Genomic DNA, 26,721 nt, shown 5'->3' on the forward strand with positions numbered 1-26,721 from the left:
GTCTTCTGTTCTTATATTCTTTCCCCCCCCCAAGTTAAATGGTGTGTGTGTGTGTGTGTGTGTGTGTGTGTGTGTATTTGGAATGGGTAGTGCTAGGACTGAACCCTGGACCCTGCACATGCTTAGCACATGCTTTCCCATGAGCTACACCCCCAACCCTTTTAATACATTTCATGCATCATATTTGCAGATCATAATGCTGATGATAGTGAGCAGCAGATACAATTGGGTATACAACTTTATCCAAAGACATTTTTTCTAACTCATCTCAGTATATGATTCTCTCAAGTGGAGAATGCATAAAACAAAGCAGACCTATATGTGATTTCTGACTAATGTCAATAAAATAATTTGTATATTTCAATCTAAAAATTTAAAAATGATAAACCTAGAGGAAACATAAGAAAGTCACCTGAACTGGAGCTTTACACATTGGGGTTAATATTTTGAAGAATGTGGTGAGCCAAGATTCAGTCCCCAAAGACACAAACACTTATTCATGCACCAAGTAAGAGTCTTGATGACACTTAAGGTCTTTTCCTGCTCTGGGATCATACTGTATATGAAAACACATAATTTTGCTTCAGAAAATTCTATTCAAAATAATTGGTCATATCAGAGTCAAAAACCCAGAATTCTTAAGTCTCTATTTATAAGAAATCTAATCAGGGTCATGAAAGTTACTATTATTATTACCAATATACAAATGACCAGATCCATGTGTTATAGATAAAGCTTTGTCCCAGGGTTTCATGAACTGACTTCCAGACCACTCACATATAATCAAATCAAGCCTTTATTGAAGCACACTGGTGGCAGCTGACCAGAACATACAGCTGTTCCCCTGATCAGCCCCAAACAATTGCAAGAGCACTCCTTATAAGCCTGAAAACCACAAAAGGGATGTTCGGGGGGTCTAGCCAATGCAAGCAAGCCAGGTTACAGAAGCGGGACAGTGCAGTCAAGGGGAGGGAAGCCTAACCAATCACAGTTAGCCCAGTCACCCCAGTTACAGAAACAGAGCCCCATTACCCTAGTTACAGAAACAATACCCCATTAGGTAGTTCCGTGTTCTTAAAGGTTTCTATAGCAAAAGGAAAAGTACATCTTACTCCAGTCATGACTCTTCTACTTGGCATGGTTGTTTACGGGATGAAGTCATAAAACAAAATGGAGTCACATTTGCTCCTACTACCACACATGTGCTGATATTTATTAAAATTATAATAAATTTCACATTCATTTACACATTTGATGAATATTTATTAACCATCTACTATGTTCTAGATACTGTGTTAAGTAAGCATTAGGAATGGAGAGAATTAAACAGACATGTACCCTCCCAGTGTCTAGTGGAGAGAATAAATAGTAGAATGAGTAAGATGAAGGGTGGGGACAGTTAAGATGGGACAAATGCAGGGAACTGTGATGCCACAGAAAGGATCTGTGAAATCTCCAAGGTGCATCTAAGACCTAAGAATGAGTAAGGTAGCTGATTTATGCACTGTGCCTCTACTTCTGTGTCTTGGCACATAATGCCTTCATTCCTGCAGTGCCCTTCCTTCCTCCTCACTGCTTCTCATCCTCTTGGATTCAGTTTCGGCAGCACACTGCAAAGAATTCCTCCTCTACCTGCACTAGTTGGGAGTAGATGCCTCTCCTTCCGTACTGTTCATTGAACCATACATCTGAATCCACTGGTTCAGCATAATCTCAGTTTCTTGGACTAAGAAAATCAAAGAAAAGTTTTCTTGGAAGCTTCTGGGAAGGTTTTTCTAGCTCTTCTAGAAAGCCTCCTGATATCCATCTCCCTCCCAGCCATGGCTGAAACTGATCCCCAGAGAGGGCAGACAATGAAAAGACAACTAAGTCCAAAACTACTGGATTAAACTGACCCGGAATCCACCCTCCCTCTGGACTTTCAGTGGAGTGAGGCAACAAATTTGCTTTTAACTAAAGCCATTTGGACTTGTGTTTTCTATTACCTGCAGGGAAGAACATAGTGTGTAATAAAACATTATGGGTGGAAAAACGTGTCTTTTTTCGTCCAATACACTTTTTAGCACACAGCAGCTACTTAAAAAAAAAAATCCTGAATAATTGAACTAGGTAATTCAAAGAAAGTATCTGTACCTCAATAAAATTGAAAAATATTTCAGTTTTCCCACCAAGATATATTCAAAACTATATTCAGAAAGTCTGACATTCTTTATAGAGATTTTTCTAAACTATAAAGAAAATAAATATCATCCTGTTTTGTTTCAAGCCTCCTCTTTCAGTATCTTCCACATTTCCCCACTATCTCCCTCAAGCTAAAAAGCACTTCCTCTCACTCTCCAACCCCTTTCAAAATATGCTCTCCAGGGACTAGTGTTGTGGCTCAGTGATAGAGCACTTGCCTGGCATGTGTGAGGCCTTGGGTTCGATTCTCAGCACCACATATAAATAAATAAATTAAGGTTTTTTTAAAAAAAAAAAAAAAAAAACATGCTATCCAGAGAGAGCTGGTAAGATTATTCACAGTGTAGTCTAATGATACAATTTAAATCAAGTGTTATAATTTTTAGAGATATTTGCAAAATCCAAAGATTTTAATCTCGAAGTATGCAACTTCAGGTATCAGCAAGCAGATAAAAGGGCACTTGAGAAACTTCCAGCTGACTCAGTGGTCATAAAACAGCAGAAAGAGATGATTGATTTCCCTCTACACAAGGGCAACTCCAGATATTGTCGTCCATGGCCAGCCCAATAGCATGACAGGGTCTTTCTTGTTCCTTTTTCTTAAAAGAAAATACATTCACTTACCAATGAACAATGTCCACCAAGAGATATTCCTACCTCTAAGAAGTTGTGGCTGTACTCTTTATCAGTGGATAAGATTTAACACCATGTGTTCTGTGTCCCATTTGGAACCAACTTCACAATTATAGTAAGTGTCTGTATTAGAAACACCTCTGCCTCCAAATCCTATCAGCAATTATAAATAGTGCTTGGTTTTTTACAAAAATGGGCAAACTCAGGATTCTTTGTTCTAGATCCTAAATACAGATGAAAACTAAACTCTCAAATGAAGTGATATCCCAACATAAATTCTCTAGTCTCTCTTGGATGCAGTGGTGCATGCCTGTAATTCCAACAGCTTAAGAGGCTGAGGCAGTAGGATTGAGAGTTCAAAGCCAGCCTCTCAAAAAAAGTGAAGCACTAAGCATCTCAGTGAGACTTTGTCTCTAAATAAAATACAAAATAGGGCCAGGATGTGGCTCAGTGGTTGAGTGGCCCTGAGTTCAATCCCCAGTACCAAAAAAAAAAAAAACCAAATCTCTAGTCTTAAGCAACTACAAACTGATTTGGCTACAGTTTTTTGAATCAGGTATTCCAGAGCCACCTTTATTGCCAAACATAAAAGCATCCCACTGCACACCTCAACAGAATTGCTTGTACACTCTTAATGTCTTTTCAAGTAATTTTATGCAGTCAGCACCCAATACATTAGGAAAAGAATGGACATGTGCCCTATGGATTACTTATAATAGCAATGAACCTTCATAATCAGACCCATTCCTTAATTTTGCTTACTTTTTTTATGCAGCTGCATTAATACTACATTGTTAGACAAAGACAAGGATGAACATGAGACATGAGACCTTAGTTTTTTTTTTTTTTTAGAAAAAAAAAAAAAAAAGGAGAAGAAAACAATACAGCCTTCCAAGGAGCAAGTGCTGAGCTTGTGAAAAAAACAGCTCTCATTTTATTAAATAATAGTGTTCCTGCAGGGATGTCTGAAGTACTCTGCAAGGCTAATTAGGACAGATCAATGTACACTTACCTCTTCAGAAGGCTGAAAGGTGTGTAGTGACTATGTGTCATTAAAAATTTACTTGACCATGGGCATCAGATGTCCATGAGAGAATGACCCTGGTGAGCACTCTAAGTTTCCATTTTACTCATGTCATCCTCAATGTATCAAAAATGCCATAGACACCATTGCTATAATCCAGGCTCATAGCAGCTGATGTGCTATATATGTTTGAGAGGGTGGTATCAATTAACTATATTATCTATAAAGCCATACTTGCAATTACTACCACTTCACAATTTATCATTAACACATTTGGCAGATTTTTTTTCCAAAGTAACATTTATTTAAAGGTTAATCAAAATTCTTAGAACAGCATTTATTATAATGTGATTTTTGATAATTGACTAAATCAGTGGCTCTTAAGAAAACACCCTTGTCTCAGTCCTGCTCAGTATACACCACAGTGCCATTTGGGGAAAAGAAATACATATTAGAAATGTTCATTTCAGACCTCGTCATGGAAGATCATATATTAATGTAATCAGGTGGTACATTTACATGCTCATTAGTAATCCATCATTAGTCCAAATGCTCACTATTAGGAATAAATGTACAACGAGTTATTCAGAATACCCAGAAATAGTATTTCTTATTTAAACATTCAGAATAAGCTGACTGAAATAAGTGCACACCTTGAATTTGAACTTTCAAGGCACATCACAGAAGTCAATCAGTTATGTCAGGACACTCTTCCATAATAATCTCAATTATAAAATTCCTGCCCCTCCCTAACATAGGAGATGGGGGTAGTTCAAACATAGGAATCTCTCTAATTCACTGTAACTGCAAAAATTCCTGATGAAATGTGTGTTTAAATTTTATGCTTTAATACATAGCATGCCACTAAAACCACATTAGTTATGCTTTATGCTGTTTAATCGTATGTCAAAATCTGTAAAATCTGTTCTTGCATGCTAAGGTAATTTAACTGCAATTAATCAATCAAGAAAATAAATAAAATATAATAAGTGCCGAGTAATATAACTCCTTTAAAACAAACCACTATCTACACGTTTGTTCTAAAAACTCTTAACAACCTCACAGAAGGAAAACACAATAAAAATTAGACTTTGCTGAATATTTCTCTCATTAGTAACTTGCTCTAAACATACAAATGGTTTACAGAGGGCTTTGACATGATCTGATTTTCCAACCAAAATGTGAGCAACTTGAGAGTGGGGCTTTTTTAAATTTTTTATGCTCTGTGCCTAATACAATGCCTTAATCCTCATGGGTGCTCAGTTTGTTGAATGAAAGAATTGAGCGATTCAAATATCTACAAAGTAGATTCTTTTGCCATAGAGGTTAAGACTTATGAGAAGAACATGTTTTTTCTTCTGGCAATAATTATATTTTATTGGTATTTAACCAAAGATAGTTACACTCTTCATAGCTTCTTTCATTCTTTCATAGATCCATGTAAGAATCCACAGGGCAGGTTGGTAGATATGTTTGTATTTGTTGCTCCAAATGAAGATTTTGTCCAACTATGTAATTTTTTTTTTTTTTTAGAGAGAATGGAGAGAGAGAGAGAGAGAGAGAGAGAGAGAATTTTTTAATATTTATTTTTTAGTTTTTCGGCAGACACAACATCTTTGTTTGTATGTGGTGCTGAGGATCGAACCCGGGCCGCACGCATGCCAGGCGAGCGCGCTACCGCTTGAGCCACATCCCCAGCCCCCAACTATGTAATTTAACAGTTTGATGATTATAGTTTTGGACTAAGACTAGGGAGGACAGTTATAAGTCCTGAATCCAGTCAGCAAGAACTTATTCAGCACCAACTGAAAAACCCATACTAAATTAGCAAACAAAAATACACTGGAGAAGTTAAAAACATGCTCTGCCTTACAGACTTTAAATCAGAGAAAGCATGTACATGTCCATTCCACAAGCATCTCTGAGTACACCCTGCTTCATGCGTGGCACTAAAGAGACAGGACAGCCAGCAAGTCTCAATTCTCCTCAAAGAGCTAACAAAAGAAATTAATGAGTAACTGTATATCAAGAAAAAGTCATGATATTACTGAAAAATTGCAAACTAATTCCCATGGGAAACTCAAGAGAGAAAACTGATGAACTCATGGAAGTCTTAAAGAAGCAAATAGCATAAAAATAGCTCCAGAATTTCCCAGATAAGATAAATTAGAGCATTCACTAGAGATGAGGGAATTGAAAGTAAGGGTCCAAAAGTTTTCAGAATAAGTTGTTTATTTGCTTGAAGATGACTTAACATAGCTATTCTTCTCATCAAATTAGTTCTGGTGACATAAAATAATAACTTCTGAATTAATGCCCACCCCATTCAAAGAACCCTGGAAGACTTTCCCTTTCAAGGTTCCTGATGGTAACTATTGATGAGGTATCTCACAGCTGAAAGCATCCCAAACACATTACAACAAAGGAGAGTTGCCCTTCCCGCCCACTCCATTGTCCACTGCTGTGCTGTGCAACACAGAAGCCCCGGCCACATGCAGCTACTGAGCACCAGAAACATGACCAGTCCAAACTGAATCGTGCTATAATTGTAAAATGCATACTAGACTTCAAAGACTTTCAAAAAGGAATGCAAAATATTTCAATAATTTTGATATTAACATCTATTGATATAATGGGATTTTGATATTATTGACTGAAATACAAATATTATTACATTATTTTCATGCATGTCCTTTTACTGTAGATACTAGAAAAATTAAAATTAATTTTATGACTCACATTGCATTTCTAATGAACAATGCTAGTCTAAATGCACTGCAAAAAAAAAAAGATTAACTTTTTAAAGTATACCATACCATTCAGCAATGTGAACTGATGCCTTAATACGATTCTCTGATATAAAACTTAACATAAAGAACCATTCAATGCATACTGCCCCAAAGTTCTGAAAAACAAGAACATTTGTCCTGGCTCCCTGGGGTCTCCAGCCCACTCTGATCTCATAACAGGGACATCATTTCTTATGATTCCCTTTTCCTCTGAATGGAAGAAAGCATGAACCTGAAACCAAGTTATTCAACAACTGAATTTGGCTGGAGGGTCTTAGTGTTCTGGTTTAGTTTTACACTGTCCCCTTTTTGTTGTTTGCCTTGGTTTTGCTTTTTTTTTTTTTTTTTTTTTTCTTCAATCAGTGAGATGCCACACTCTTCAGAGTTTGGAAAGACTCATTTCGTCTGAGGCCTTCTTCCTTATTACAATTGTGAGCAATGATAGATATTTAGCAAAGCAGGCCAGTATGCACATTTAATATCACAAATGTGGAGCTGTCACTACCCATATCTGTTACTAAGAGTCAGCTCTGAAGTCCTACAAACGGCTGTAAATAATAAGTCATCAAATCATGCAGAGGTCAGAGCAACTATCAGAAATACCTAAAAATCAAGCAGGTACTGGTCATTATCAGATCTGATCCTATTTTTTTTAAAACCACAGAGAGTAATGCAGGCATAGTGATAGCATCTAAGGATCCAAGAAAACTTAATAGATACTGAGCCCTTTTTCTAGAGAAGGGGATAATTTCTGAAACAAGGGAGCCACATCAGCCCCTAGGACGTAGTTCAGAGAAATGGCCTCCCCAAGTCTAGTGAACCATACAAATTTCAGTTGAGAATGAGCAGTAACATATAGCCCAGCTGTTGGAGCTGACCCACTATATGCACCCAATAAGGAAGAGAAAATTAAAGGCTTAAACATGCTTCTTGTTATCCAGGGACTGATGGGCTCGTCTGCAGGTAGAAGCATTAGCTTTGCTCAGGTGAACACAGAGGAAGAAGAAAGATGGGGCTTATCTTTAAAAACTGGAGAGTTAAGCCAGGTATGGTAGCACATGCCTCTAATCCCATTGGCTTGGGAGGCTGAGACAGGAAGTTCGAAAGTTCAAAGCCAGCCTCAGCAATGCAAGGTGCTTAGCAACTCAGTAAGTCCCTGTCTATAAATAAAATTCAAAATAGGGCTGAGGATGTGGCTCAGTGGTCAAGCACCCTGAGTTCATTCCCCAGTACCCCCCAAAAAAAATAAAAACTGTAGAGTTATATTGATGGCTGTGCAGCTCTCATTCTCAAATTAATATTTCAAAACTATTCAGGAAACTTAAAAAATCAAGCCTCTTCAGTGGGCATCTGAAATCTATGTAAAAGGCAACTGGTTTCCTATTAATTTCTATTCCTTTCCAAAAAAAATGCTTCTAACATTATTTAATAACATGGTTATACCTGCCTATCCAGGGAAAACTATGGAATATGCGGAGTGTTATGTAATCTCGAGAACATCTATTATAACTGCATCTTAAGATATAAATAAGAATAATAAAAAAGCCAACAATTTTCTCAAATATAGAGACAGAGATAGGAGAGGACACAGAAAAGACCATGGCCATATACAAATCACACACTCACATAAACTACCAGAAGGCAAAAAAGACGCATTCTAAGTCAGCTAGACTTTTGACATATTCTCTAATGTTTTCTTAGAAAGGTGTTAAAGCATGTAGCACACAAATAACCAGTTTTGTTTCAGAAAATCAAATTAATAAAATGTTAAAATGAAACCTAGTACACAGTTGGCCTCAACAACAAAAGAATGAAAGTCCCAAGATCTAATCAATGACACATAACCTGTTACATGTAAAATATCTAGAAAAAAAAATTAAATATGAGTCAAGGACGAGGAGTCGAAGGAGGAAGTAAGAGAGAAGAAGAAGGAGGAGAAGACGTGAGTCAGAACTAAGTGGCCAATTTCACAAATTATATTTAGTCATTTCAAATTGGCTACTCCCCTGATGATGGTAAAGGACACAAACCAAAGCTGCCTATACATACACTTTGTGATTCTGTCTCAAGGAGACTCAGACCAGGTTAAAAACTCCAAGAACGTTTCCTTCCCAGGGAGCATTCTAGGAGCACACAGGTGCAGACTCAGACCCCTTCTAAGTCAATGGTGACTCTAAAGGAGGTGCTCCTGGCATTGATAAGAGAGGGTGCATTTTAAAAAGAAAAAAAAAAAGAATCAATATATTTCTAGCCCACATATTATATAAGCCCATTTATTCATGGATTTGTGAAATTCAGAAACAACCTAATGAAATTTCTAAGACAACTGAGTTGTCACAATTTGACAAGAACACAAATTCATATTGAGTGGCTTTTCTAGTGCCTCCTACTAATATCAACAAAACCCAAATACGGATTTCACCTAACATTCAGAGAAAATTCTACTTAGTTACTAGTTACTAGGAGGAAAAAAAAAAAAAAAAACGCATATAACTTGACAAAACTCACAATATATATCAATCTGTCACCAAATTAAAATGAGCTACAGCAACAGTAATAAAACGCACTGCACCCATGTTCATCTTCACATGCAAAGGCTATTTCTAAGCAGGTCTGAGTGAAGCTTTGACTGCTCCATGCTAATGGCAGAGCGGGCCAGAGGTGAGCCAAGGCTGTGCGTAACAGAGAATTCATGGATATTTAAATTTGGAACCAATTTTCCTACTTACATTAGAGTGTGTTGTGGAAACACCAGACTCCTTGCCTGATATATACTCATTCTTACACAATGCCTGCTTTGTATGGTTAAGGCATTTCATATGGGCACCTGTGAGCAGGACATGTCATTGGGGTAGTGATGGTGGAGTCAATCTCATCCATTCTGCTTCTCCATTACTGCTGATGGAACCAAGTCCCTCAGACAGAAGCATGACCCGCCTGGAAAGTTTGAGAGACAAGATTAGTAGAGACATGGTTTTTTAACTGGGGAATAGGAACAAGATATTTGCTGTTGTTTGGAAATGTGCTGTTTCTCAAAGATTCGTGTGCTGGAAATATGGTCTCCAATGTGGCAAGAAACTTAAAAACGTGGGGCCTAATGGAAGGTGATTACATCATGGGGGCTTCACGTTCATGTATACATTAATACTGTCTTACAGGGGTAGGTCAGGTGTGGTATTAGCTCTCACAGTGGATTAGCTCTCAGAAGAGTGAATTGCTTTTTTTTTTTTTTTAAGTGAATTTGTCCTATTCTTCAAGCAGCCAGTTTTCTTTTGACTTTTCTGCCATGTTGAGACCCTACTAAGAATGCAGAAGCATGCTATTTGGACCCTCCAGAATCAGGAGTCAAATAAACATAAATACTTTATAAAGTACCCAGCCTTGACTATTTTGTTATAGCAACACAAAAAAGACAGTATTCTTCCATATATATACTCTATACTAATTCCTCTTGACTAAAGATTATTACAATATATTATAATGAGCTATTCAGTTCCCTATATCTTCTACAACATTGCACTTATTTAAAAAATTAATATGAAATAATTAAAATTAGAAAAAATGTACAAATAATTGACAGAGAAGCCCTGTGGATCCTTCACTCGGTCTCTGTTTCCATATTAACATCTCTGATATCCAAACCTGGAAATTGACATTGTAACAATCTATAGAACTTGTTCAGATATCACCAGATACACATGCACTCATTTGTATTTGTGTGTGTAGGGCTCTAAGCAATTTTATCATGTTGTAGTTTTAAGTAACCATTAGCTCATGCCAAACCCTTAACTGCATCATCATAAGAATCCTACCCTTTTATCTCTACCCCTACTCCATCCCCTGCCCTCTCCCTTGCCCCTGAAAACCACTAATCAGTTCCCCATCACTATGATTATGTTACCTCATAAGAGTTACATGAATGGAATCATTCAGTAAGGTATTCTTTTAAGGTAGGTATTTTTCACTCAACATATTTTCTTTGAGGTTCATCTAAGTTGTTGCCCATAACAACAGTTCATTTTTCTTTATTGCTGAGTAGTATTCTACTATGTAACTAAATCACTCTCTATTTAATCATTCATGTCATTGATAGACATTTGGATATTTCCAGGTTTTGGTTATTACAAATAAATTTGCTAACCAAGAATAAAAACAGGGCAAGGGTTGTGGCTCAGTGGTAGAATGCTTGCCTAGGACATGTGAGGTACTGGGTTTCATCCTCAGCACTACATAAAAATAAATAAATAAGTTATTGTGTCCATCTACAACTAAAAAAAATATTTTAAAAAAGGAGCAGTAAATGTTGGCGAGGATGTGGGGAAAAGGGTACACTCATGCATTGCTGGTGGGACTGCAAATTGATACAATCACCTTAGAAAGCAATATGGAGATTCCTTTAAAAACTACGAATGGAACCACCATTTGACCTAGTTATACCACTCCTTGGTATATAACCAAAGGACTTAAAATCAGCATACTACAGTTAGGCAATCACATCAACGTTTATAGCAGTCCAATTCACACTAGCTAAGCTATAGAGCCAACTTAGGTGCCCTTCAATAGAGGAATGGATAAAGAAACTGTGTATGTACACACAAAGGAATATTACTTAGCTCTAAGAAAAGAATGACTTCATGACTTTTTTTCTGGTAAACGGATGCATCTGGAGATTATCATGCTAACTGAAATAAGCTAGTCCCAAAAAACCAAAGGTCAAATTTTCTCTCTGATATGCAGATGCTAATACACAAGGGGAAGAGAAAGGAAGAATAGAAGTTCAGTGGATTAGACAAAAGGGAATGCAGGTGAGGGAGAGGAATAGGAAAGACAGTGAAATGAATCAGACATAACTTTCCTATGTTTATATATGAATACACCACAGTGAAACTCCACATATGTACAACCACAAGAATACTATCCTAATTAGAATAAGTTATCCTCCATGTATTTATAATATGTCCAAATATACTCTACAGTATACTGTCATGTATATCTAAAAAGGACAAATTTAAAAAAAAAAAAGACACACAGTTCTGGAAACTACCACTTGAAGCAGTTCAAGCTGCAATGAATAAGGTAGAGTTACTACCATCAAAAATCCAAATAATAATAATAAAATCTGGACACACACACACACAAAAAGAAAAGTTGTTATGAACATTCACATGCAAGTTTGTCTGTGAAAATAAACTTGCAAGATTTTTTTTAAGGGGAGAGAGAGTGTCTTCTTCACTATGGTATCTACCCCCACACTGTAGGACACATAGTAGTTAATCAAAATATCTGTTCAAGAAATGAATGAATGAGCCACAAAATTGACTCTAAGTCCAGAAAATAAAATTGGATCATCTGGTAGGAAAGTTAGGTGGGAGGGAAAATGCCACCACGCGGTTCTACAAGCTGTACTGACAGTTGCAAAACTGCAGTGGGGAGGACTGGAGCTGGAGTTCAGGGGTAGAATACTTGCCTAGAATGCATGAGGCCCTGGGTTCAAAACCCAGGAACAACCCCATCACCCCTGCAAAAGAAGAAAGGAGAGAATAAAGGAAAGAAAAAGAAAACTACAGCAGTTTATTCAAGGGGGTTTTCTACACACACTACAGTCAAATGTTTTAAAATTCATTTCAATTATTGAACTTCATATTAAGACACTGATTGGATAAATAAGGTATTGCTGAACTTTTTTGGAAACAACTGGGATAGACTTCTTATTCTAGCCCAGATGAACTGACAGAGGGATGGGACAAACCTTCCTTCTTAAAACTACCAAACAAACAAACAAACAAACAAAAATGGAAGGAAGGAAGAAGAAAATAAAATGCACAATACAATGGTTTTCAAGACATAGCTCAACAGGCCATGAGGGACAGTGATTCCTGAGGGATGAAAAGCCAAGAGGTGAATCCTACAATCGCCCCAGAACACGGCCTTGAGGGCTTCTCAACAGCAGCATGGGGAGGACACCCAACTCAGGGAAGCCAAAGGCTCTGAGTTCAGGAAACAGAAGTGAAATTACCAAAGAAAGTGGCCAGAGTTTGCAGGACCAAGTCCCTGGGAGGAAAGACATGCAGCACAGAGAGTACCCTAAGAATTTAACAGAGTACTAATCTGGGCATGTGCATGTAGAAACTACCCAGGCCTGGGAATAAAACATTTTTAAAGAATTACAGAGGAAACTGTGCATGGCATTAATACAGAGCTGGGAATAAACCTTTTGCCATTAGTTACAATGGAAAATTTCATGACTTCTGTGTTGTTAGTAAGAATCTCATCAGTGGGCAATTATTCACCCTGCACTATGCACTGCTCTGGTCTCGTCTAAGATTTTAATTCCTAAAAATTGAAAGCAAAATGAGCCAAATGATTCTGTGTAGCTACCTAGTAACATAATCATACCAAAAAGGAACAATTCCATATAGTTGAAAATCACAGAAATATGTACATTCCTATGAGGGGAGAGAATTCTGCACAAGGTCTATGTACATTCCAACTGATGGTGGTCGACTTGATACTATTATTCTGAGCCTGTTGTAAATGTATTGTCACTTAAAACTAATAAGCATACTAGTACCATTAAGAATTGGAATTTTCAGTTTAGAAGAAAGGGCAGATGGATAGAGGATTTGTGATTAAATTAAAACCTGTTATCCTTGATGTGTATTAAATTTAAGTGTTCCTATGGATCTCTATGTATTTTGTCTTAAAAATTTAAAAAGGAAGTAGCAGGATTGCAAGTTCAAAGTCAGCCTCAGCAATTTAGTGAGGCCCTAAGAACTTAACAAGATCCTGTCCCCAAATTAAAGAAAAACAAACATTAAAAAAAGAGCTGAGTATTCGACTCAGTGATTAAGCATCCTTGGATTCAATCCCTAGCACCAAAAAAATAAAAATAAAAAATAAAAGAACGTATATTCTACTTCTTTCCTTTGAAAAGACCTAGACTAAGGGCCATGTTAGTAAAAATGAGCTCTCCTAATTTCAAGAACATAACTTTTAAGTACAATTTCCAAGACAAAATTCATTAAAAAAGAAATACAACATCTTAGAAAATTGCCTGCTTCCAGATTTGGAAAGGAAAAGTTCAAGATAAGCCTGTTAAATTTTGTCATATCATTATCATGGAAATTTTCAAAAACTTGAGGTTCTTTGAAAAATATATAGGAACATGGCTGGGACAGGGCTCACTGACAGAGTGCTTACCTACCATGTGTGAGAAACTGGGTTCAATCATTAGCACCATATATAAATGAACAAATAAAGTTCAGGTATTCTGTCCATCTACAACTACAAATTTTTTTTAAATAAATAGGAATCAACTGAAATAGACTGAGTAACCAAAGATGTAAAAATATGGGCATCCATAGGCATTACCAACTGAATTGATTGAAACACATCAATGTTCATAATGACATTTTAAGAATAAGATTGATTACCTTTTGTGTTTGTGTGTGTGTGTGTGTGTGTGTGTGTGTGTGTTGCTGAGGATTGAACCCAGGGCCTTGGGCATGCAAGGCAAGCATTCTACCAGCTGAGCTATATCCCCAGCCCCATTGATTACCTTTTGAGGATGGTTAGAAACTCTTTACATTTTGCTAAGAATTTACAAATAAACAGAACAAATTAAGAATTTATTCTGATTTTCTTACATAATTTGAAACTCAAAATACCAAACTAGTTTACCTATAAAGAAGAATTCTTGATAATAAATGAAGCAGATATGATAGAATTATATTACTATTCTTACAAACTCTAAAAATAAATGAATTTAGGCAATGATCATCAACATCTGCTAAGATCCAAAGAGAAAGAAAACAGTAGTTTTGCCTTCCCTCCCCTTAAATAAATATGATCAGATTTTTAGTCTTAATTACAATAGTTAATTAAAAGGTAAAGCACAGGGGGCTATGGTTGTGGTTCAGTGGTAGAACACTTGCCTAGCATGTGTGAAGCCCTGGGTTTAATACTCAGCACCATATAAAATAAATAAATAAAATAAAGGTATTGTGTCCATCTACAACAACAACAACAAATTTTAAAACAACCCCCCCCCAAAAAAAAAAGGTAAGGCATAGGACAGGGGATGTTATTAAGCATCTCCATGGGAATCAGCAAATTCAGACTATGGAAAGATTCACAACACAAAGAATTCAGTTTTTTTCAACAAATAAAGAAAATACATGGAAAACTGTAGATGAAAAGAAGAGAGACACATTAACCAATTGCAATATGGACCTTATTTGAGTTCTGCTTCCAAAAGTAAAAAGTATAGAAAAACTATACAAATGGGAAAGTTTGAACATTGGCTTTGTATATCTGAGGATAGCAAAGAAATATCAACATTTTTGGTGTGATTAGCATTAAAAAAAAAAAAAGTTGTGTTGCAATGAGTACAATGAATCAAAATGCATTCTACTGTCATATATACCTAATTTAAATAAATAAATAACAAGTTTTGTGGGAGCCAAGGCCAAGATTAGGACCTAGACCATGCTGCCAAGCAGCAGACCCACACTGGAGCCCAGCCTAGCCCACCTCTTACTTGGGACACTGCAGACATTGCCATAGCCTTCTGCAGGCAGTAGTCTACACCTAGGGACAATAGATAGGGCCTGGAGGCAGCTGCATCTCCGAATAGGTAACCCACCCTTTCAGCCCCATCTCTGAAAGTGGTTGCAGCCATCTTGGAACACCCCTACTGCTATTTGAGTTACCTCCACTATTACCACCATCACCACCTTTAGTTGCAGTAGCAATTTTTGTGGGACACCGACTAGGGACTAGAAATCCAACACCTTGCTGAGGTACAGGTAATCTGCAGGGACACTACATGATTATAGGGTAGAAACTGTAATATCTCAGATTTACATTTCAAAAAAGGGAGATGCATATAAAACATGAAAAAAACAAGGGAGGAAAGTGCCCCAGACAAACCATGATACTACAATAATAGAATCCATGGACAGCACAGTTAATGGAATCTCAGAGAAGGAGTTCAGAATGTACATAACTAAAATGATCTACAAATTAAAGAATGACCTAAGTGAGCAATACAGGCAAAAATTGATCACTCCAACAAAGAGATAAAAGAGCAAATATGAGCAACTATTTATCACAACAACAAAGAGATAAGGAGCAAAACAGGTAGCAAAAATAAAATTAAAAAATTAGAAATCCTTGAAATGAAGGAAACAATAAATGAAATAAAAACTCAATAGAATATAGAATGTGAGATAATGAAGATAAAATATACAATCTTGAAAATAAAGTTGATCACAGTGAAGATGGTAAAAAAACCATGTATTGTGTTGTGTCCATCTACACCTAAGAAAATAATATAATATTTTTTTAAATCAACAAAACAAAAAGCTGGTTCTTTGAAAAATTAAATAAAATTGACAAACACTTAGACACCCTAATGAAAAGAAGGAGACAGAAAAATCAAATTATGAAAATCCATAATGAAAAATGACATATCATAAAAGACACTATTGAAATACAGAAGACAATTAGAAACTATATTGAAAATTTATACTCCAGTAAAATAGAAAGCCTTGAAGACATCGACAAATTTCTAGAGGCATATAATCAACCAAAACTGAGTCAAAAGGAGTTACACAATTTAAATAGATCAATTTCAAGCAAAGAAATAGAAGATACCATCAAAAGCCTACCAACCAAGAAGAGTCCAGGACCATATGGACTCACATCTGGGTTCTACAAGACCAACAAAAAGAATTAATACCAATACTCCTCAAATTATTCCATGAAATAGAAAAGGAGGGAACCCTTCCAAACTCATTCTATGAAGCTAGCTAGTATCATCCTGATACCAAAACCTTGATGTCACATCAAGGAAAGAAAATTTTAGACCAATGTCTCTGATGAGCATTGATGCAAAAATTCTCAATAAAATCACAGCAAATTGCATACAAAAACTTATTTTAAAAATAGTGCATCATGATCAAGTGGGATTCATTCCAGGGAGGCAAGATGGTTCAACATACAGAAATCAATAAATATAATTCATCACATCAATAAAATAAAAAATAAGAATAATATCATTATATCAATTGATGCAGAAAAGGCATCTGACAAAATACAGCACTCTTTCATGTTCAAAACACTAGAAAAACTAGGGATAGTAGGAACATAGCTCAACATTGTAAAAGCTATCTATGCTAAACCCAAGGGCAACATCATTCTAAATGGAGAAAAATTGTAAGCATTCCCTCTAAAAACTGGAAGAAGAGAGTGATGTCCTCTTTCACCACTTCTGTTCAACATAGTCCTTGAAACTCTAGCCAGAGCAATTAAAGAGATGAAAGAAATTAAAGGGATACAAATAGGAATAGAAGAACTCAAACTATCATTATTCACTGATGACATGATTCTATCTATACTTAGAGGATTCAAAAAACTCCACCCCAAAGCTTCTAGAATTAATTAATGAATTCAGCAAAGTAGCAGGATATAAAATCAATACCAATAAGTAAAATGTATTTCTATACATCAGTGATGAATCCTCTAAAAAATAATTTAGAAAACAACCCCATTCACAATAGCCTCAAAATAAATAAATTAATTAATTAAATACTTGGAAATCAACAAAAAAGGTGAAAGACCTCTACAATGAAAACTACGAAACACTAAAGAAAGAAATTGAAGAAGACCTTAGAAGATGGAAAGATCTCCCATGCTCTTGAACAGGCAAAATTAATGTTGTCAAAATGGCCATACTACCCAAAGTGCTATACCGATTCAATGCAATTCCAATTAAAATCCCAACGTCATTCCTTATAGAAATAGAAAAAGCAATCATGAAGTTCTTTTGGAAAAATAAGAGACCCAGAATAGTCAAAGCAATCCTTAGCAAGAATAATGAAGCAGAAGGCATTACAATACCAGACCTTAATCTATACTACAAAGCTACAGTAACAAAAACAGCATGGTATTGGGACCAAAATAGATATGTAGCTCAATGGTACAGAATAGAGGACACAGAGACAAACCCACATAATACAGTTACTTGACAAAGGCGCCACAAACATATATTGGAGAAAAGATAGCCTCTTCAACAAATGGTTCTGGGAGAACTGGAAATCCATATGTAGCAAAGTGAAACTAAAACCCCTGTCACCATGCAACTCAACTCAAAGTGGATCAAGGGCCTAGGAATTAGACTAGATACTCTGTGCCTAATAAAGGAAAAAGTATGCTCAAATCATCATCACGTTGGATTAGGCCTCAACTTCCTTAACAAGACTTCTAAAGCACAAGAAATAAGATCAAGAATTAATAAATGGAATGGATTCAAACTAAAAAGCTTCTTCTCTGCAAAAGAAACAATCAATGAGGTGAAGAGAGAGCTTACATTTTTTTAAGAGAGAGAGAGAGAGAATTTTAATATTTATTTTTTAGTTCTTGGTGGACACAATATCTTTGTATGTGGTGCTGAGGATCGAACCTGGGCCGCAGGCATGCCAGGCAAGCACGCTACCTCTTGAGCCACATCCCCAGCCCAGAGCCTACATTTTGAGAGCAAATTTTTGCCATACACACATCAGATAAAGCACTAATATCTAGGATATATAAATAACTAAAAAACCTTAACACCCAAAAAACAAACAACCCAATCAATAAATGGGCTAAGAAACTGAACAGATACTTCTCAGAAGAAGATATACAATCAATCAACAAATATATGAAAAAATGTTCAACATCTCTACTAATTAGAGGAATGCAAATCAAAACTAATCTAAGATTTCATCTCACTCCAGTCAGAATGGCAACTATTAAGAATACAAGTAACAATAAGTGTTGGCAATGATGTGGAGGGAAAGTCACATTCATACATTGCTGATGGCACTGCAAATTGGTGCAAGCCTGGAAAGCAATATGGAAATTCCTTATAAAACTTGGAATGGAATCACAATTTGACCCAGCTATCTCCCTCCTCAGTTTATACCCAAAGAACTTAAAATCAGCATACTATATATAGTAACGCAGCCACATCAATGTTTATAGCAGCTCAATTCACAATAGCTAACTGTGGAAGCAACCTAGATGCCCTTCAATAGATGAATGGATAAATAAACTGTGGTATATATACACAACAGAACATTACTCAGCTTTAAAAGAGAATAAAATTATGGCATTTGCAGGTAAATGGATGGAATTGGAGAATATCATGCTAAACAAAGAAAGCCAATCCCAAAAAACCAAAGCTGAATGTTCTATCTGATAAGTAGATGCTGATCCATAATGTGGGGGGAAGGGGCATGGGAAAAATGTATCAAAACTTTGATTGGGCAAGGGGGAGGGAGAAGAAGGGAGGAGGTATGGGCTTCCTATGGTGAATGTGATAGACATTATTACACTATACACATGTATGACTGTGCATATGGTGCAACACTACATAGTGTACAATCAGAAATGAAAAGTTGTGCTGCAATGTGGAGAATGAATCAAAATGCATTCTGTTGTCATATGTACCTAATTAAAATAAATAAATAACTTTTAAAAAAAGTTTTAATGCCTCCTGAATTATTAACATGAAATTGTTATATTTGATATTAGCTTCAAAATAATTTGGGGTGGAGGTGAGAAGAAGACAGAGAATGATGAAACAAAATATCCATGCGATGATAGTTTCTGAATGGAGTTGCAGGTTTACAAAATTCATTACACTATTATTATTTTCACTTTTTAATATTTGGGGAATGTTCATAGTAAAAAGATAAATAATACTACATAAACAAATACAGAATAAATTGAGTTTGAGTTTAAGGTCTCAGAGCTCACAGTCCATAGTTCTGAATGAAAACACTTTCTCAGATATACAGATGATAGCAGACAAGGATTTTACAAGAATATTGAAGACTGATTTGTAGGATTTCCTTAGTGAAGAGCCATGTTTTCTCCACTCAGAACACTGGTTTCTGAGCAAAGATAGGCCTTTTTTTTTCTGAAGGTAGATAAATCAATATGATGTGCCTGATTATCTTACTGAACACATGAAAAGACATAAAATGAGACACAAAATGTGGGTCCACAAATGTGGTTGTTAGTTCTCCCTATTTTGAAATAAGACCAGTTTCTGAGAAACCTAATAGAGCATATGACTGCTCTCCTTTTAACAACATCTTTGCACGTATAACCCATGCATTCCATTTGGCCATTCCTGCCTTTCCTGTTTGTCATTTATTGCTCTTAACTACAGTCTTCAATTCACACTTTTTTGGTTTTTAGTTTTGAGGTGAAGAAGAAGAATCTTTGAAGATGTTCAAAAATTTCCTTCAAGTCAAATAAATCATTAGAAAGTACGTTTTATCTAGAATCTAGTTGTTTTGCAGTGGGAGGGGCATTCTAAGTAGCTTATCCAAGGTTTTGCCAAAAATAAACAAATAAAAACACTTCTCTTTCTTCTTATCTGAATCCTATCCATCCAAAAGGAGTTGACCAAGTCTAACAAATGTAGCTCCTATAGGGTAAATGCTGGGTCATCAATTTTTTTGTGTGGTGTACTGGGAATTGAACTCGGGCACTCAACCACTGAACCACATCCCTAGCCCTATTTTATATTCTATTTACAGACAGAGTCTCACCGAGTTGCATAGTGCCTCACTTTTGTTGGTGCTGGCTTTGAACTCTAGATCCTCCTGCCTCAGCCTCCCAAGCTGCTGGGATTATGGGGATGTGCCACGGCGCACGTCGGGGTCACCAATTTCAAAATATATTTTTCATGGTCTCTAGTTCAATGCCCTACTTATAATCAGTATCAATAAATGAATTGACTGATTTTTTAATTTTGTAAATCATTATTTTGCTTGTAATATTACCATGCTACCATTAGTATAAAAATATCATCATGCATCCTAATGTTCACTTTCACTAAATGCCTAAAAAGATCATAGGAGCAGATTTAAATTCTGATGTGTGTTTTGGGAGCAGAATCAGCTATGGAGAAACAAGGGTAGTAAGCATTTATGTAGGCTGGTTACATTTTGAAAATTATTTGCAAGATTTATTACAGAAATTGTAACTGAACTTTTCAAAAATATTTATCATGATAGTTAGAACTTACACTACAGTATCTTTTTTATGTGATCATGTTTATAAAGGCCATTTTAAAATTTGCTACCCTAGGCTTATACAGCAATAATCTAATATCTTTCTAACAATATTAAAAACATTTATCTCTGGGAAAATGTTGTAGAGAAATTCTAGTGCAATGATAATCCAAATACTTAAGTAAATGTAAAAAAAATAATATTGTATTTCAGAATACCAAAGAATTGAATTTTTCTGAAAAGGGTATTTTAATTTCTCATGAAAGCAAAATATTACTTTCTGAAATTCAGTTGATCATATGACAATATTTCTTAAAATTCAACTAAATAATGTTGAAGGACATTTGTTCTTTAAGCATTAATGATTTGAGTTATGGTCCATGATAATGATATGCAGATAAGAAATAATTGACAACAATATTATATCTATACAGATTTTAATCTCTCCACATTTAAAAATGTGATCTAGACTAGAATTATGTTGTCTAATATTATAGCCACTAGTCACATGGAGGCTCAATAACTGTAATAAATTAAATATAAATAAAATTCCAATTTCAGTTTCTCTGTTGAACTAACCACATTTCAAATGCTCAACGGCTACATGTGGCTAGTGGTTAGCATTTTGAAAGTGTCCACATGCAACATGACCATCATCACAAAAAGTTCTACTGAACAATGTCAGTCCACAGTAGAGAGACCAGTTACTGATGAATGGAATCTCAAGAGTGTGTGTGTGTGTGTGTGTGTGTGTGTGTGTGTAAAGAAATTTCCCTTTGGTGTAAGAAGTTGAATTGAATCTATCAAATTTAAATGATTTTTCTAGAAAAATCTATATTCTGATGTAAATAGTTAAAGCTGTGCCCCAAGCATTTCAGTATAGATTTTTCTTCTTCTTGTATAAGAATGATTCCATTTCCTCAAGATAGTGAATTATACCATTAGTCAGTCTTTTCTTCAATTAGTGCTTTCTTTCATTATAAAGCTCTATTCTAACCCTTCCCTGCTTCCAACTTCGGCCAGCAATAGTTCAACTTCTATTTTGCAGCAAGGAATTCCTATTTTAGATAGCAGCATGTCAGGCCTCAGACTCCATACTTGGGAAGTTTGTAACTAGCATGACTTCCTTGTCTCATATTTTTATTGGGTTCAGAGGTTTTTATGCCCTTCAGATGTTCCATCAAATTGTGTAGCCTAACACAACTTCTTATCTCTCAATTCAGAAAGGTGCATTTTTGTAACATATAAAAAGAATCATGAAAATGCATAAAGAATGCAATTTGACATAGTTATGTGATAAACAAACTCTGTTCCTGCAGTTAGAGATTGAACATAAAGGGTCCCAAAAACCGTAAGTAAGATTCTCTCTATCATATGCTTTACTAGGAACCATACTGCAGAGGAAAACTGGAAAGACACATGTAACAAAAAAACAGATGAAAATATTATAAAAAACACACAAACCACAGGGCATTTAAAGGCAATTCTCAAAAGCCCCAGTGAAAAGTAATATGGCTATCTGTATTTAAAAGACCAGATAAATCATATGGCAGATCTAGAAGGTAGAAAAGAAATTCTAAATTACTTGAACATAAAGAAAAAATTAAATATTTTCATGAAAAAGTATATAAATTATCATGAATAATCACATCCTATTGAAAATAATTTGATTTTATAGGTAGATAGTACAAATATGAAAAAGATAATGATTCCAGATAAGAAAATATCTTAGTACAAATTTCAAATATTTTAGTAAAGGGTCTTTCTCCAGAGTGACAATGTGTTGCTTGGAAACTAAACTTCCACATTAGATTTTATAGTTTCTGAAAATAAATATGAACCTTGAAATAACCTAAAGAAATGTACATTAATTTGTAGAAAAAAAGAAAGAAAGAAAATAATACACCAGCCTCCCAACCCTTTTCCCAAATATATATTTGCATTTTGGTAATTATACTTTCTTTCAAGACTCTCTGTGGAGTTTAAATAGATAACCACATCTCAGTTCACATGCTTACTCCTCGAGAAGCCTAAAATCAAATTAATTGCTATTACTGTTTACCAGTAAGATATTCTTTTCTGACCAATTTTTTCTTCATTTTTGAAACTTAAAAAATGTTTTATTACACTTAGGAAACTAATCCTGGCACAAGGCCTCTGAAACATGGTTTTTCAGACACTAATGGGTCTTGGAAAAGTTTGAAACTCTCAATTCATTAAAACTTTGAGTAGCTGTTTTGTACCTAAGAATGAGAATTGATGGAGAGGTTGGGACTAAACACATAATTTTATGAAATATGATGAAAACATAAGGGTTTTGTTATGACGCACATAACAATCAAGAACCTGTTTCTTTTTAGCAAGCTCCTAAAAAATACCTCCCGTATAATTATTAAATAAAAACACTCACTCATTCAGTACTCAGCTAGCTTTTAAACTCTGAATAAGAGAAGTACACAGTGAGAGAGGTACTTACATGGTTTCCTTGGATACTGGATGATGCTATTCAGGTCTATGTTTTTATCTGAAAGTGGTGCCCTGCGGAGAAATGAGGCTTGGTGAGTGGCTGTTTATACATAGTAAGTAAATAGGAACTTTGTTTATTTTACAAAGCATTTTTTATTTTGACCCAGATTTCTTTTACTCATCACACCCAACCCTTGTAAACAGCAATAATAGGGTAGAACAGGTATTCTGTACAACTCTTTTTAACTCCACTTAAGAAATCATAATTATCAAGGCAGAAGCTCAGAATGCTTTGGCTAAGAATGTTACTCCTTAGGCTGCTTTATATATCTTGACTACTATATTTATTTCAGACATATTACTGAGTGTTGCCTGCCTCTCTAGTTGCCTCCACAAGGACTTTTTCCCGAAGCTACCAATAGAGAAATTCATCAGAAAATTTCACATAAATGATAAATGTCCTTACCTTAACCAATGAATAAGAGAACCCTAGCTTTAGCCAGCTTCCAACTACCAGGGGTTTCCACAGACATGAATTGCCATGTCAAGTGCTGCAGGGGAAGCCTAGATTCCCAATAGTTTAAGTGCTATGAGCACACAATTTCCACACTCAGTCTTACAGAGCTACATGCTTTCTAATTTTGGTAGCATGATTAATCCCTCCTATGTGATAAGTTTTAACCTTCTAATATTTCTTTGGATCGAGAAGAACAAATGAGCTACAGCAAAGAATTGCAACTAACTTTAATGCTTAACACAATTTAATAACCTGAAATGAAGTAAGTGTGTGCTATGTTTCCATTAAAAAGTTTCCAGCCACAATTAATTGAACAAAAACTTGTCTTGTTCCAAGATTATTCTTGGAAATGTAATTTTAAAGCCTGTGTGAAATGAGGAAACTTACTTTTTTATACCATATGAAAGCAATTTCATTTTTTAGGAATGATTTTTGGATAGACTTCCGATTGGATATTTTCCATTGGAACTAGTAGTGGAGGGGCTTTGGAGGGGGGAGGGGAGGGAAGTAATTCTGTGTTCTTCTGCCAGCACTGACAAAGGTCTGGTTGTCAATGATACCTTTACAGCTAAATTTACTCCAGAGTGACATGAACAGGTGCACCTCGGCCTGCCAGACACTTGTGCAGAGAGATCACGCATCTCGCGGCTTGACGATCAGGGGGCTAAGCCTCGGTCTTCATAGAAAAGGAGAGGAGGCAAGCGCAGCCCAAACTGGGGGGTTTCTCTTCAAAGCCAGCTGGTCTGGCTTTATTCTACAGGAATTTTTTACCTGTCAGAGTTTGGACAACAAAGCCCTCAGCAGGTGCTGACGGGTACAACTTCCTGGAGAAGCAGAAAGGCACTGGTGAGTTTCAATTGCCAAATTATATATTTTTAATCTCTAAAAATTGATTTTGTTATCTTCAAGAAGCCTTGCTGTGGTTCCTACGTTCACAGAGCTGATGAGACAATTGGAATCAGAGCCAACTAACTCAACAGTGGGTTTGCCTTCTGTACAAAATAGAACTGCTACTATTTGATAATTTTTAATTTAAAAAATTATAAAAAAATAATTCATACTTTTAATATTGGTCTCTCATTACTGTCTTCAATGTCAGAAAAATGAAGAGTTAATTACATATAATATTTGCCTAACTAAACAGCATTTTAATCTTTTTTTAATCTAATTTTGTCATAATCTTTTTTTAATAAAATGATGTTTCCCAATAATTCTCCAAAATTAAAGTATGAAATGGTACACACTCTTTTCAAAACTTTCAAGTGCTGGGTTTTTTTAATGCATGCATGTTATAGAAATATGATTAAAGGTAATAAGGAATTAACTTAATTTAAACACATTTTTAAAAACATATTACACAGATAATTTAATATTAAAAGTAATCACATTTTTTCATTACTTTACAAAGAGTTTTTGTTTTTTAGTTTGTTTTAGAGGAAAGTCTTTGAATAAACAAATAAGACAGTACTAAAGCATGTTTTTACGTCATTGATATCCAAAATTAGTACATTTATATATTTGGTATTTTTGTTTTGTGAATTCAAAAGTTTAGGCAAAAAAAAAATTTTTTTCAGAATAGGATTTTAATTAATGGAAAAATGAGACCACATGTTAGGACATATTTTTAAAAAGTGATTCTATTTCAAGGACTCATTCTTTTAACTATGCTTCACAGCATTTCTCTACAAATTGTTGTATTATAGCAAATTGAAAACATTTATTTAAGCAAGTAAGCAGCTCAAAGCTAGAGACTATACATAGTAAACATATGAAACCATTTTAATAACTAAATTCCATATTCGTAAGCAACATGGGCTAATGAATGTAAAAGACATAACAGCATACATTGATCAAGAATGCTATAAATTATTATGCATAAAATCAATTTTCTGGGCTGTGGGGGGTAGAATTAGTACTTAAGAAGAAAAAGGCTCCTACCAATATAAATTACTAAGACTATGAGACAATTGTTTTATTCTGATGATCCCATAAATAATTTCCAATCTACATGCTTAATACATTATTTGTATAGTAGGAAAAAAATAAGATCTGACTTTTGTTAATGACTATTGTATCTAAAACAAAACTAAATCAATGACTTAGATATGACAACAATTTATTAATATCATACTCTTTTAAAGTGGCTTAATTGTTTTTTAAAATCATGAAATATTTGTGATTTAAAAGTAATCAGCAATAGTTCACCTGCCAATAATTCAATATTTTAAAAATATAGTCTTATCTACAAACACTTTAATGAACTCATATTTTTAAAATTAAGACCCAAATTTTCTTTTTATTATAAATTATTACATGTAAAACAAACTTTGAATAATTAAGATATTTTATTTTAAAGTATACATATATAGTGTTTCAAACTGTTATTTTCATGTAATATTTTGTCATGTTTCATTATATTTACTTGGATACTTGAGTAGCCATAGTCACTGAATGTTTCTATCTAACCTCTTTAGTCTCTTAAAGAGTGAGTATGTATTTCATTTTTTCTAGTGTGTTAGATACTACTTTCCAAATGAATCAGAACACTTTTTTTTTTTTAAGAGATGATAACTAATTACTGAAAAACTGAACAACTTACATTCTTAGGTCAACTTCAAAATTATATTTGTTAAGTTTTCATGTGCATTAATATTGACTATAATTATCACATTGTTTGTCATTATCACCAAGGATAAACAATACAAAAGCTTCTATCAAACTATTGTTTATGACTCTGTCAATTACTTTAGGGCAATAGAACCTATTGGAAACAATGTTAGTTAGATATAGTTCAAATATCCAAAATAATTAAAATTCACATTTTAATTGTGTCTTCAGTTGTGGACTCAGTCTAAAATCCCATAATTTTTTTCTTTTAATTATGAGAAATCATAAATCTTTGTTCAACATGAGTTTGTCCTTTCTAATAAATCTTTGACATTGTGTTACAAAAATACTCATGCCAAATCCCTCAATATATCAAAATAGTTTCCTTTAATAATTTTTAGTAAGAAATTTCTACTTAAAATGATGGTGATTCCT

The 26,721-nt window shown here is 34.9% G+C and overlaps 1 protein-coding gene and 1 long non-coding RNA gene across 15 annotated transcripts in view; one reads left to right on the plus strand and one right to left on the minus strand.

Moving 5' to 3' along the window:
- Positions 1–848: 848 nt before the first annotated feature.
- LOC143399896 (uncharacterized) lies at positions 849–23,752 on the minus strand. Its single transcript, XR_013091445.2, has 4 exons — positions 23,629–23,752; positions 23,173–23,234; positions 9,357–9,564; positions 849–5,346 (listed from the first exon to the last, which is right to left on the minus strand). It is a non-coding gene; the product is annotated as an uncharacterized LOC143399896 (long non-coding RNA).
- Positions 23,753–24,319: 567 nt separating this feature from the next.
- The window catches only part of Mef2c (myocyte enhancer factor 2C), a 164,255-nt gene continuing 161,853 nt past the window's right edge, over positions 24,320–26,721 (plus strand). For 9 of the 14 annotated variants that reach the window (XM_076857041.2, XM_076857046.2, XM_076857044.2 and 6 more), the window contains exon 1: positions 24,321–24,525. The gene's annotated coding sequence lies outside the window, so the exon portion shown is untranslated. Of the gene's footprint in view, positions 24,526–26,721 lie in introns of all 14 variants that reach the window. The other 5 variants (XM_076857050.2, XM_076857040.2, XM_076857039.2 and 2 more) reach the window with 2 other exon arrangements.

This window comes from Callospermophilus lateralis, chromosome 5 (genome assembly GCF_048772815.1).
Source record: "Callospermophilus lateralis isolate mCalLat2 chromosome 5, mCalLat2.hap1, whole genome shotgun sequence".
Lineage (NCBI taxonomy): Eukaryota > Metazoa > Chordata > Mammalia > Rodentia > Sciuridae > Callospermophilus > Callospermophilus lateralis.